Raw genomic sequence first — 13,593 nt, 5'->3', positions numbered from 1 at the left:
TCCTGCTTTAAAACCATAAGGGAAAGTGTTTATTCTTTGAGCTCTGGATAATGAACGGGTCATTCTAGACCAATGTTAAATGGCAAAGGCAGTGGAAAGTGTACACAGCTGCAATCAAGAGATGCACATACCGTTACTACGCAGATCACTAATCACTTCCTTAATTCAAACAAGTCAGGCAACCTCAGTCCAGTCTAGATCATATGAAAATCAACTTATTACAAATTTAGATTCAAAAGGAAAACATAATTTTGATTATCCAGCTGCAGGATTACTTGTGACTATTTTCATGGATTGACTAACTTGTCAGCTAGAGCTCAATAAAGTATGCCAGTTACTAGCTAGATAGTCCTTGTCCCCACCGCCTCATAAGAATGAGCTCTGGATTCAGTTGTCAGGACACTAGGGATTGAGTTTCAGCTCTATGATCTACCAGTTAAGTGACATTTTGTAGGTTAGGTAACCTTGAATCTTAGTTATACTACCCACAAATTAATATCATCATAGCTATTATTATTGTGTGTGTTAGAGAGAGAGACTGGCTTAAGTGAGATGATATGCTCTCTTGTGTCCTCAGACACTTCACTTCCCAATTACTTCCTGTCCTTTGTCTTCAGTTTTTTTCTCTCTTCTGCTCAAATTACTTTAACTTTAATCTCTCCCTTGGCCACACATTCTCTTCCACCATTTGTTTTCTTCCTCAACTTTAAAGCCAATTTGTTAAAACAGTTGTCCACATACTCCTGTTCCCTTTTCTCTTTCTCTCTCTCTCTCCTTATTTTCCATATGACTATAAATCATACTTATCTGTTCAACAGCTACCTACAAATCAATCTCCACCAACAAAAACTTATTAATATTAACCCAACGCTTACTTTTTCTCTTGTATTCCTATTTCCCAAGTTTCTGACCTGAACAACAGGAAGTGGTATGTATCCTGTTGCTCAAGCCATAAACCTTGGAAAATAATCTCAACACGTCTCCTGCCCCAAACCGCTACAATGAACTCATCACCAAGTGCTATTGATTCACCCTCTATGCACCCTATTCACTTCTCTCTAACGTCACAATTATAGTGAGTTGCATCCTCCATCATCTGTTGTCTGGATTCCCCCAACAGCCTCCTAACTAGGCTCCCTGCAAGCATTCTTGCTGCCATCCAATGTACTATCTGTGTGAAGCCAGAGTAATATTTCTAAATGCAATTCTGATCATGTCTTCCTCTTTCTCAAGACCTTTCAGTGGCTCTGCATTTCCTAGTTCCCTATTTCCTTAGGATAGAAACTAAATTTCCTGAGATTAACTTTAGTTTAAGAAGTCAATTTTTATCTAGATGGTGCTAATCTCTCCACTCTCATCCCTTACAACTCCCTTTCTATAAGCTATACACCAATGACTTTGAGTTATTTTCCCTCTCTTTTTTTAAAAATTTTTTTGCATGTACCATGCTCTCCTATCTCTGGGAAAAGACTTTCACATTTGATTTTCTCCCCAGATAGCCTTTCATTATCCCAAATTTGGAACAAGTGCCCACAGGGTGAAATCTTCTCACAGTCAAGTACCTCGCTCAGTGTAGCACTCCCCAGATTACGATGATATTGATCATTACCTTCTAAGATCCATGTCAATATATCTGTTGAGTTTAAATTGGATGCCTTAGAATTTTTATAGTGCTTGGCACTTAATAACTGATCAAGAAAAAAGTCTGGGAAAGAACTGTATAAATGGTTAAGCATTATATAATTGAAAGTAATATTTCCTCACTGAAATTCTTATACAAGATAGTTATTGATGATTTGAATTTTATTATATCTATTGCCACATGACTGAATTTACTATTTACATTAATGTTTGAGGAGAAGCAACTATTTCTTAATTTACAAACAACTGTAACTCAGAGAAGTTTCTTTTCTGGTTTCATCTATTGAAATCACAATTATACTGCCATTATACATAAGATCTATTTATTCACGATTTACAAGATACACAGAAGCATGCCTCTTCTTTTTTTGATCCACCTGGAAATACAGGCATATCTTGGTTTTTACAGTGAATAATGTAATGGAGGGCTTCTAATAAGCTTAATACATCTTTTTTTTTTTTTAATTCAATAGTAGTTCATGTAAACAAAGGAGAGAATCACAATTTTCAGGAATCCTGAGACAAACTGTTTTAAAAAAGAAATAATCTGTCAACAACTAATCAGCCTTAATTTCAGTTTGGTGAAAAAAAAAAATCTCTAGTTTGGTTTCCCAAAGCAATTTCTATTTATATGACCAAAAATAAGAAAATCATTAGTGACTTGGTTCATGATAGATAAAGCACAAACAAAATTAGCTGCTACATAAGTTTAAAATATATGACTAAATACATCATTCAATAAATTACTGCAAGCTACTGAAAGGTCCCCCAGAAGCCTTTAAAATGCTATAGTTCTTCAAAAGTCCTTTCTTTTTAGGGAGCTATTTAGACTGTGCTCATATAACTCGCCTAAAAACTACCCATTTGGATTTTGGAAGGCACCATAACTCAATAGTTACTTAATTTAACCATTATGTAAATTATTTAACTTTTTAAAAAATTATTTGAGCTATTTCAATTTATTTATTTAATATATACAAAATATATATACTATATATTGTAATATAAATATACTAAATAAATATATAGTTAAATAACAAATGTATACATTAAAAATATAAAATTGTCATTTAAATCATTATTTAAAGTTATTTAATTTAATCATTGACTCATCTAATGGTTTTTTCTGAAGCTATCAAAGAAACTGACGACAAAACTTATAAATAAACTAAATGGTAGCATTTTGTCATCTATTGTTGAATAACAGATAATCTCAAAATTTGGTGGCTTCAAAACAACAGTAATTAATTGTTTCTCATAACTCTGTAAATTGACTGGGATTAGCTGGCTGTTTCTTTTGCAGCTAAAGTCACTCATGGAAGTATTCAACTGGTTGCTCAGCTGTGGTCAGAACATCCAAGATGGCCGTCATGCTCCATGATGTCTCTCCATATAGTCCTCTCAGCATTTAATAGCTCAGCCCAAGCTTCTTTTCAGCATAGTGTCTGGCTCCAAGAAGCAAGCCCCAACATTCAAGTGCTTTATCAAGCCTCTGCTGCATCACACTTGCAAATGCCCCATTGGCCAAAGCAAGCCACATGGTCAATCCCAGAGCCAATATGAGAAAGAATTATGCAAAGTCTTGGAAATTGGAAGATTTGACCTTGGGGGCCCCCAAGGTAAGTTTACTATAGACAGTTTAAGTCCATATACTCATGCTGTCTAATTATTTGTTAAAAGTCAAATCTCAACTTTCCACCAACTTCTATACAATCACAATTTAATCAAGACAACCTTAAAACATAAGATTCTTTCTCCTATAGTCTTATCCTACACCTGAAGTATTGAAAACTTTAAAGTCTACATTTTATAAAGAAGGGTTTTTGATATTGACTTGCATTTACTTTTCCTTAAAATCCTGAAACTTCATAATGTCATCTGTGTCCTTGAACTCTATGCTAAAATTTGAATTTTACCAGTCTTTGAATTGCTTTCATTTTGACATGTAAGTTGATGTGGCATGATTGTCCTTAATATAGGCTTGGAGAAAAAGAAGTTTCACATTTGCCTTTTAGAAGTCACAGTAGCATATGCCCTACTTGGAAGGAACCCACTATTTCCAGAGTCATGGCCTTATTATGCCACCTTTCCCCCTCTTGATAAGCAAATGGACAGAGGTTTGGTCAGTTAGAACACTTCCCATTCATTCAGCGGTGCTATCTTGAAATTCAAAGTTGGAGGACCAGGGAAACTACTGGCTGGGTTGATCCTCATCTGTCATTTCAACAGGTCCTGGAATTAGGGAAAGTCTTCCCGTGTAAATAAGAAGAGATTAGAGCACTTTGTTTTAAAACAAAAATGGTACACCTGTTCTCTTAAGCTTTCTTGCTACCCTTGCCTCAGCCCCTTTTAAAATGATTAAATTTTATGATTAAATGGTGAGATTTAGAGTAGGAAAGGATTCTGAAGCTTGCTGAATTACCTTACTTCTTTTCTGGCTGTATAATTATCGTAAATTTATGCCATATATTTCATTTTCCAAAATGTGTTTCATTATATAAAATAGATAGGTTTGCGGCCGGCCTGGTGGTGTGGTGGTTAAGTTCGCATGCTCCACTTCGGCAGCCCGGGGTTTGCAGGTTTGGATCCCAGGCATGGACCATGTCAAGCCACGCTGTGGCGGCATGTCACATAAAATAGAGTAAGACTGGCACAGATATTAGCTCAGGGACAATCATCCTCACAAAATAAATAAAATAAAAGAGAGAGGTTTGCTTCCAAAGAGACATCCCATTCCATCTTTGAGTAGCTTTGCCTTTTAGAAATTTTCTTCTTATGATGAGACAAAAGTATATCTCTACATAACTGGTACACATTAGTTGGAATTTTAATCTGGACCACACAAGACAAGTCTAATCCAGCATCCATGATTTCTCTGTTCAACATATGTCCCAGTACCTAGACTAGTAGCTGACACACAGTACTCGATAAATGTTGTCAAAGAGAGAGACAGTAATAGAGACAGGGACAGAGAGAAAGCTGACAATTATTGAACATTTACAATATGTTCAATATTGTATCAATCTCCTTAAATGCTGTGCATTTTCTCATTTGAACACATTTATCAAATTTCTTCCTCCCTATACTCCAGCATTTCGTCTTCAAGACTAAATATCCACAGGTCCTTCAACCACTTCAAATGTAACCTCATTCTCATGGGTTGAACTGTGTTCCTCCAAAATTCATATGTTGAAGTGCTAGCCCTCCATTTCTCAGAATGCGACCTTATTTGGAGACAGTGTCTTTACACACGTCACCCAGTTAAAATGAGGTTTCAAGAGTGGGCTCTAATACAATACAACTGGCATCCTTCTAAAAGGGGGAAATTTGGACAAAGAGACACATAGAAGGAAGGTGATGGGGTGAGATACAGGGAGAAGATGGCCATCTACAAGCCAAGAAGAGAGGCCTGGGCAAGATCCTTCCCTCACAGCCCTCAGAAGGAATCAACGGCGCCAACACCTTGATTTTGGACTTCCAGCCTGCAGAACTGTGAGAGAATAAATTTCTGTTCTTTGATGCACCTAGCTTCTGGCACTTTGTTACAGCAGCCCTAGAATACCAATACCCTGGTCTTCTCATGACTGTGGTCCATACTCTTAAGGATACGAATGACAATGTAAATCTACCATTGATTCAGTAAAAGAACTTTGAAATATTATCCCATTTAATACTGAAAATATCAGTGCAAAGAAGATGTTATTTATCTCTTTTTATAAATACAGAGAATTTGAGAGATTTGCCCAGGGTCCTACTAGAAAGTAGCAGAGCCAGGATTTACACCAGTGATTGCAAAGCCATTGTGCTTAAATCTCTACTTTATACTGCTCTGTTTGATTACAAGCTTCTAAAATTATGGTGATTAGAAATAAGCATGGTAGACCTGGCCCCCATGACCAAGTGGTTAAAGTTCTGCATGCTCTGCTTTGGCAGCCCACATTCACAGGTTCAGATCCCGGGCATGGACATATTTCATTCACCAGCCATGCTGTGGAGGTATCCCACATAAAAAACAATTGAGGAAGATTGGCACAGATGTTAGCTCAGGGCAAATCTTCCTTAGCAAAATAAAGGAACAAGAAAAAAAAAAGAAATGAGCATGGTACTTCATTTGTAAACTTACCTATCCTGTCACTTAACTGGGACCCCAAACAGTCTATTCATTAACTTCTCTATGTATTGCTCAGACAATCAGGCATTTAATACATATAATTTGATAAAGGAACAAGAACCCTAAAGAATCACTAAATTCCCTCAAAATATCCCTGACCCTTTTTAATGTAACCCATTTGATTGACCTAATTTTAAGCATACAGATTATATTTATAAGGAACTACATACAGAATTTCAATTTGTCAAGTAATGTTCCAAATTCTCATTTAATGTTGTGCAATTCTTTGGAGCGATCCTCTCCTGTTACTCCATTGTGATCTTGGTGGACAGACAATCAAGTGGACCTCAATGCACAGAATGTTACCCAAACTAGGATAATCAAACTCCCTCTTTCTCTTTCTGAAATTTTATCCTGGGGAAAATAGATGCAGATACAGAAGGTGGCTGGAAATAGGCCAATGTGAAGACAAAACCTCAGAGATCGCCTCGGTATTCCCACTGCTGAGTTCCTAGAGCTGCCTTGGATTTTGTTTCTTCCAAGGGTCTGTTTTTTTTTAGCATGTCCTTCTTCTCTGTGATTTATCTAGCACTGTTACAATAAACTGTTTTGTACTGTTAAACAAGTTAATCAGAATAATACTTGTTACTTACCACGAAGAAATAGAAACGATAAGGTTAGAATGATTGATATTCCTGGGAGGGCCTTCCTAGTGTCCCGGGAGAAAAAATTAACGGAGACTAAAACAGACTAACACTTTGATCCAGGAAATTGGCCAGAATAGGAGGAATCTAGAAAGGTGATACTGCCTAGAAGTATGATCTTGGACACTAAAGTTGCTTCTCAGAAAGTGGGCATCCTCCATTACTACCAATTATTTTCTGCTACTGTTCCACCTCTAACAAAATGTGAGTGATATTTTAAATTCCTGATATTCTCTTTGTGTAGACATCAAAAAAATCAGGTTTAATTCAGAATTGTACATCTGATATGCAACAGAATGTTTTAACACTATTAGGAGAAACTGAATAAAATTCATATGAATTTACCTGTGAACTTGCATCTGTTAACCAGACTTCAGCAATTAGACAACTTGAGTTCTCTCTCTCTCCAAGAAAACTCTCTTGACCTAAAATAGTCTACGCTATGAGTTTGAAACATGCTGATCTCCCTAGCCAGTGTTACCTGTCACTGACATAGAACCTTCCTCACCCTGACTATAATTTCATACAGTGTCTTACGCTTTTTACTTTGGTCTAACACAACTTACTTCTAGTCTCTTGTGTTTCAGACAACTTTGGCTTCTCTTTAGTTACTAATCTCTATGTTTCTGAATCTCAGTTGGGAAAATCGTCCTAATTACTCATCAGAGCCCTCTTACTGTGGACTATATCCCGACTCCGATAAACCTCTTCATAGTGACTTAGCAGAATTGCCCTGAGCCTCTTTCTCTGAGAAAGAAAATCACCTAAGAACCACAGCTTTATTTGCAAGCTTTTATCAAGCAATTCACTACAGCATGCTGTCTTGATCCTGGCGTACAAATGGGAGTACAGTGGAGGCCTTTTCACTGAATTTGTGAGGTGACCACATAAAATCAGCCTGCAGAAAATGTGGCCAGAATGTGAGACATGATGAGGTGTGTCCAAGGCTGGGTCTGCCAGGGCCCGTCAGGTGGAATGAAGGCTCTCACTATATCTGTTCTCCACCACAAGGGCACAATTTGTCCCAGTGCTGCTGCATAAAAGCAGCCAAAGGAGGCATTTAAGAGTGATATATGAAAAGGGGAATTATAAGGTTTGCGCGTTGATATTTTCAGCGAAATTCTAAACTTGAGCAAGTGATGACACTCCATCAATATTCTTCAGTTAAAGACATATAGATACTAATGAATAAACATGCAAAGGAGTAAAGGCTTTCTATATGCACAAACTACAGTAATTAATTTAGGAAAAGCATACCAGCTGAAGTAAATGAAAACTTAGACGTATTTTTTTCCCAGCATAAATATAAGAACAGAATCACTTTTTTATTTTCTTGCTTAACTCTAGAAGAAATTTGTCTTTTCAGGAAAACTATGTTTGGACAGGCTCTGGTCACTCTGGCCATGTTTTGTTTGAGGAACAAGAACCAAAGGATGGGGGACCACCAAGGATATTGACATATTCGAGTGGGAGAAGCACAGTTTTGACTACCTGGTACCTAGTGGATTTTTTGTTGTTAAATAATTTTAAAGATATTTAAATGGAAATATAGCACAATTTCTACTCGTCGTTTTCTCACACACATGTAAGTATAAGTGGAATGCTCCGTATTGTCTCTCCTCAGTCATTTTCTTTCACTCCCTGGATCACAGCCACAGAACCATTCCATGTGATCATTTGGAAGCAGAAATATCAGTAACTAGTAACAATATGTAAAATCCCCATTTTTTAGCTCCACCATGTTCCACAAACCTACGCCTTCACTGTCTTTCTTGTCCTTGGAAAGAAAAAAAGATCAGAAGTTTTAATGCCATTTTCTACTTAAACTGTCATATCTACACAACTCATATTGTAAAAATCTCATTTCACGGGGATGTAGCTGTCAAATGAGACAGTGTCTCCAAAATGCTCATTTGCTCAAACTTTTAAGGAAATTTTCACTGAATCCAATTCACGGCATTAAGCTTTTAACTTATCAAAAGTCTTTCACTTCGTTTTTAACCTTTATGAGGAGCACGATGAGTCGTCACGGCCACTCACTGAAAAAGTAGCTTCAATATTTGTGCAGAAAACAGGTAGGTCCACCTACTTGGAAGTCATGGGCAACTTCCCCATGCCAAGCTCTTGATTACAGGCAGCATCCCTCCTCATGAACCTTGGAATAATCTAGCAACCGCAAAGTTGCCAAGAACACACTTTCCAATTTAGAATATTTTTCATTTTTTTAAAACATTTCCAATCTGTAATCCTTAGGCATACATATAGCCCTCTGCTTACAACACCTTGACTGTTTTGCCATCTGCTTAGAGATGTTGAAGACTGAAACATTTAATCCAATAATGTTGCCCACCAAGAAATTAAGTCTCAGAACCAATTGGCAGTGGTAGACAGTCACCAGAATGTGGACTAGTTAGCTTAGAAATCATTCTCAGAGATGAAAAATGCCGCTGGTCGTTAGAATGAAATGGAAGTCAGGAACAAGAGAAATCGAAGGTTTTAGATCACAAGAAATACAATTTAAAAGGCTTCCAAAAGCACCAAAATATACAAATGAATAGCATTTCAGCACAGTAAAAGTAATAGTTTCTAAACTGATCAACTTAGAGGGAAAAAAAAGTTAAAGGTTTAAGTAATTTGAATAAAGCCCACACTGAAAAGAATTGGGATATTTATTTAATTGTGCAAAATTCTGAGGACATGCTACAGTTGGTTTACAAGAAAGCTACTATTCATTACAATGTTATGGAAACATATTTTATTTCTGGTAACTGCATAGTTGTTCATGTGAGATTGTGGGAAAATTACTTAGTCTCTGTGTGCCTCAGTTTCCTCATCTGTAAATTGAAATTATAATAATATCTATACCATAGAGTTGCTGTAAAGATTAATGGAGTTAATAGATGTAGCATAGCCTCTGGTACATAGTAGGTGCTTTATATGTGTTTGTTGATATTGATGATATTATTATGTAGCCATGTATTCAGCAAATAGTATTGAACAACTTTGTGCCACACTCTGCTCAAATGCTGGCAATTCAGCGGTAAACAAGATAGACAAAGTTCCTACTCTCACGTAGCTAATATTCTGTGATGAGGACAAGTTTCCTTTTAAAATCTCCACAGAAGAGCCATTCCCTATGTGGGCAGAGAGCTTCTTTCTAACACAGCAACTCCTGAGAAGAAGTTTTGTCTGTACAATAATGAGTGGACACAGAGAACTCCCATGTGCAACAAGGAAACGTTAGAGGACTTTTCAATAGGGATGCCCTGTCAAAGGTTTAACATCCTGCTCTTCAAGAAACAACGCAAGAAAAAAGCTCTGGTTTGCAGATTTGCCAATTTCCATGGTACGAAGATTCCCAGCATGGCTGGTTTCTAGCAACCAATGTGACTTTACTGAACGGCCGAGGTGGGAAGAGACGCACAGTAGCAGTATACAATTATGCAGCATTTCCAACACGGACATAGGATCTATGAAAATACTCTCAAGAGGTGAGTAAAATGTAGTAAAATAATTAGGAAGTGATAAGATTTTGGTTTTTATAAATTTGTTCTTGTTATAATTGATTTAGCTATATATTTATATAATTTCATTTTCATTAACAGCTATTTTTAATAACCAGTTCACAAAATTTCTGATAATTTAACAATTGGCTCTTGTGGGTCAGTTCAGCCAGCTCCAGCACACCACTGTTTCTCAGACACAATCCCACCTAAAAGATGGTTATCAGCACCTGTCATTTATTTTATCAGATAACTGAGCAAGGTAAAGTTGATAGTCAACATTGGGAGAGACTTCATTTTCAGAGAATTTGAATTTTGAAAAAGCACAAAAATTGACAGAAATAGATGGTATTCACATTGATTTCTAGATTCAAACAGAAAGGCTTTACAAATGTTCCCATTTAACTGATTTCTCTCATGCCCTATTCCACACTGACAACTTCTCTTATTAAAAGAAAACAGTCACACCAACCCTGGGCTCCAACAGACACCAGTTGGAAACCCAGTGAGGAAAGGGGATTAGGAGACAACGGGTTTTTACTCTAGGCATTGGTACGGACACAGAAATGACTTTGAGCCTAAAATTTTAGCCCATGTGCCTACAGCAAGCAATCAAGGGAGTTCTAATAAAATGAACACATGTTTTTATGATCCAGCATCCTTTACTGTGGACCCTAAGGAAATGTCCTGTCAAAATAGACAGAAAAAATTAAATTTCAGAATCTGGACATGAAACACTGCATGAATTGATGCAGCCTTTAGGTTGTTAGAACTCCCACCTAAAGATAAGTGTCAAAGAAATAGATCAGATTTGTTGGACTTAATCAGGGGATTTTGAAGTCTTTAAATTTGAAAAACTCCCCCTTTTGGAATCTGAAGAATGTTCTCATGGTGGCCCACCACAAAGATTAAATTCTGCCTTTTGAAGAAAAAAAAGAAGTTACTGTTTTAATCACAGAACAAACAGATGCCCAGGAGAGAAGGACCACCCCACATAGAGGGACCCCTACAAGGAAGGCAGCTTGGAAAGTAAATCTGCCTATAATTTTTGTCAATAAGACAAACCCAATGACATAAATTAACAGAAATCTGAAGCCATATAAGAGCGTTTAAACCTTTCAATATTGAAGTGAGAAATTACTTAAGCAATGTGGTTTTTATTGCTTTTAAGTGTTAACTATTTAGGTTTGCATATTTCTATACAGTTTACAAAGTATATTAACATTCACTATATCAAATGATTCTCAGAAAAACACTATGAGGTATTATCCATATTTTATAGGTAGAAAAACAGGCTCAGACATTAACTGACTTAGTCAAGATTTGATCGTTGGAAGGCAGGAGAGTCAAGACTCGTACGGAAATTTTCTTGTACAAGTTAAGAGCAGGGTTTAGAATGAGTTTTCTGGAAAGAGCCAGATAGTAACGATTTTCAGCACTGCAGGCCTGAGGTTGCTGTGGTGACGACTGGACTCCGTTATTACAGAGCAAAAGCAGTCATGGGTATGGCTGTATCCCAATAAAATTTTATTTTCAAAAACATGGAGCAGGCCAGCTTTGATCCTTGTCTCTGGCCATAGTTTGCTGATACGTGGTCTAGAGGAAAGAGCTAGGACTTTTGTTACACAGAACTGGAACCATTCAGACCTACCACTTAACTTCTGTGTGATAACGGGCAAGTTACTGAACCTTGCTAGGCTTCCTTTTCATCATCAATAAAATCAAAATAATTATACCTACATCACCAAGATATTATGAGAGTTAAATAAGGTAACACGTGTAAAGTACTTAACACCAGGCCTGGCCTGTTGTAAGAGTTTGGTACATGTTGACAGCCACCTCACTTTCCTTCCATCCCATATTTTATTTTTCTTAAAAAATCTCTAAGAGAGACCAGCCCGGTGGCGCAGTTGTTAAGTTCACACATTCCGCTTCGGTGGCCCAGGATTCATCAGTTCGGACCCTGGGTGCAGACCCATGCATCCCTTGTCAAGCCATGCTGTGGCAGGAGTCCCACATAGAAAGTAGAGGAAGATGGGCACAGATGTTAGCTCAGGGCTAATCTTCCTCCAAAAAAAAAAAAAATCTAATAAATATCCCCCATACTATAATTTTTTTAGTCTACTGGAATATCATTGACTCAGTTTCCCTTTTCTTCAGTTTTTCCCCCTCTTTTCTTCCTTTCTTCCTCTATATTTTTTTAAAAAGAAATGTTCATATTATATTACTTTCATAAGGATGCTGTAACAAATTACCACAGACTGGGTAGCTGAAAACAAACGAAATTTATTCTTTCACAGTTCCAGCGTCTAGAAGTCTGAAATCAAGATGTTAGCAGGGTCATGCTCTCTCTGAGACTTTGAGTAGAATTCTTCCTTGCCTCTTCCTAGCTTCTGCTGGTAGCTGTCAATCGTTGGCATTCTTGCCTTGCATCAGCATCACTCCAATCTCTGCTTCTGTCATCACACAGCATTCTCCCTGTGTGTCTCTGTCTTCACATGGCATTTTCCTGTTCTTGTAAGGACATCAGTTATATTACATTAGGCCTCACCCTGATGACCTCATCTTAACTTGATTACATCTGTAAAGACCCTATTTCCAAATAAGGTCACAATCACAGGTCCCAGGGTTAAGACTTCAATGTATTTTCGAGGGGAACACAATTTAACCCATAATATATACCATTGCTATTATCTTCCTTGTATAGAGTTTCTTGGTAGGTACACAAAAAATCAGGAGGAATTGATATGATTCACATTGATCTTTACAGCAAAACATAAGGGTTCTACGTGATTTTCTAATTAGCTGATTCCTCATACACAATATTCAAAATTATCAACAAATGATTATGTTTTGGTACTTAACTGTAAATTGAAAATTGTCTGCATGCCAAATAAAACAGCAGTCTACCACTGTCTGACACACGATAGAAATTCTCAGATATTACTTTAAGCAATGCCAAAATTGGATAACTATTTATTTTTAATCATTCATAAAATGAACTGTTTGCTAGTTAGATCAGTTAGGATATGTTTTATCGCAAGTGACAGAAACCCAAATTAAACTGTTTAAACAACTAGCAAAATCTATTGGCTCACTTAACTTAAAAATGCTGAGGGACGCAAAGTGTCAAGGCTGATTAGATTCTATAACTTTAAAAAGTCAAATTTCCTGGCTCTCTCCTCTGCGTTCTGTGTGTCAGCTTCATCTGTAGACTGGCTTCTCCTTTATTTCCAATGCCAATAATTTCTTCGGGTTCCCTTCTCCCATGTTCACACCGATATCAAGAGAGAAAGCTGTTCCCCAAAATTTATCTCAGAGTTGCTTGGAATTATCTTTTTGAGAAACATGAATTCAATCTCTTTTATACCACAGTGGCTAAAATTAGATCTTATTATTGTTCTGGAACCAATAACTGGCCGGAAGATAACATGCTACATGCTCTCATCTCTGAAACGTGAATAACAGTCTCAAAGCACATGGGCAGCTCCAGTTAAGGGAGAGAGTTGGAGAAAACTGAGGGAGTTGCTGAACTATTGGGGATGGACATTGCAAAATGTTGCTGTGCACATCGGGGTTCAATCAGAAGGAAATGTGTGTGTGTGCACGTGTGTGTCTAGAGAGAGAGGGAAAG

Source organism: Equus quagga, chromosome 16, assembly GCF_021613505.1.
Source record: "Equus quagga isolate Etosha38 chromosome 16, UCLA_HA_Equagga_1.0, whole genome shotgun sequence".
NCBI classification, from domain to species: domain Eukaryota; kingdom Metazoa; phylum Chordata; class Mammalia; order Perissodactyla; family Equidae; genus Equus; species Equus quagga.
This window is presented reverse-complemented; position numbering follows the sequence as displayed.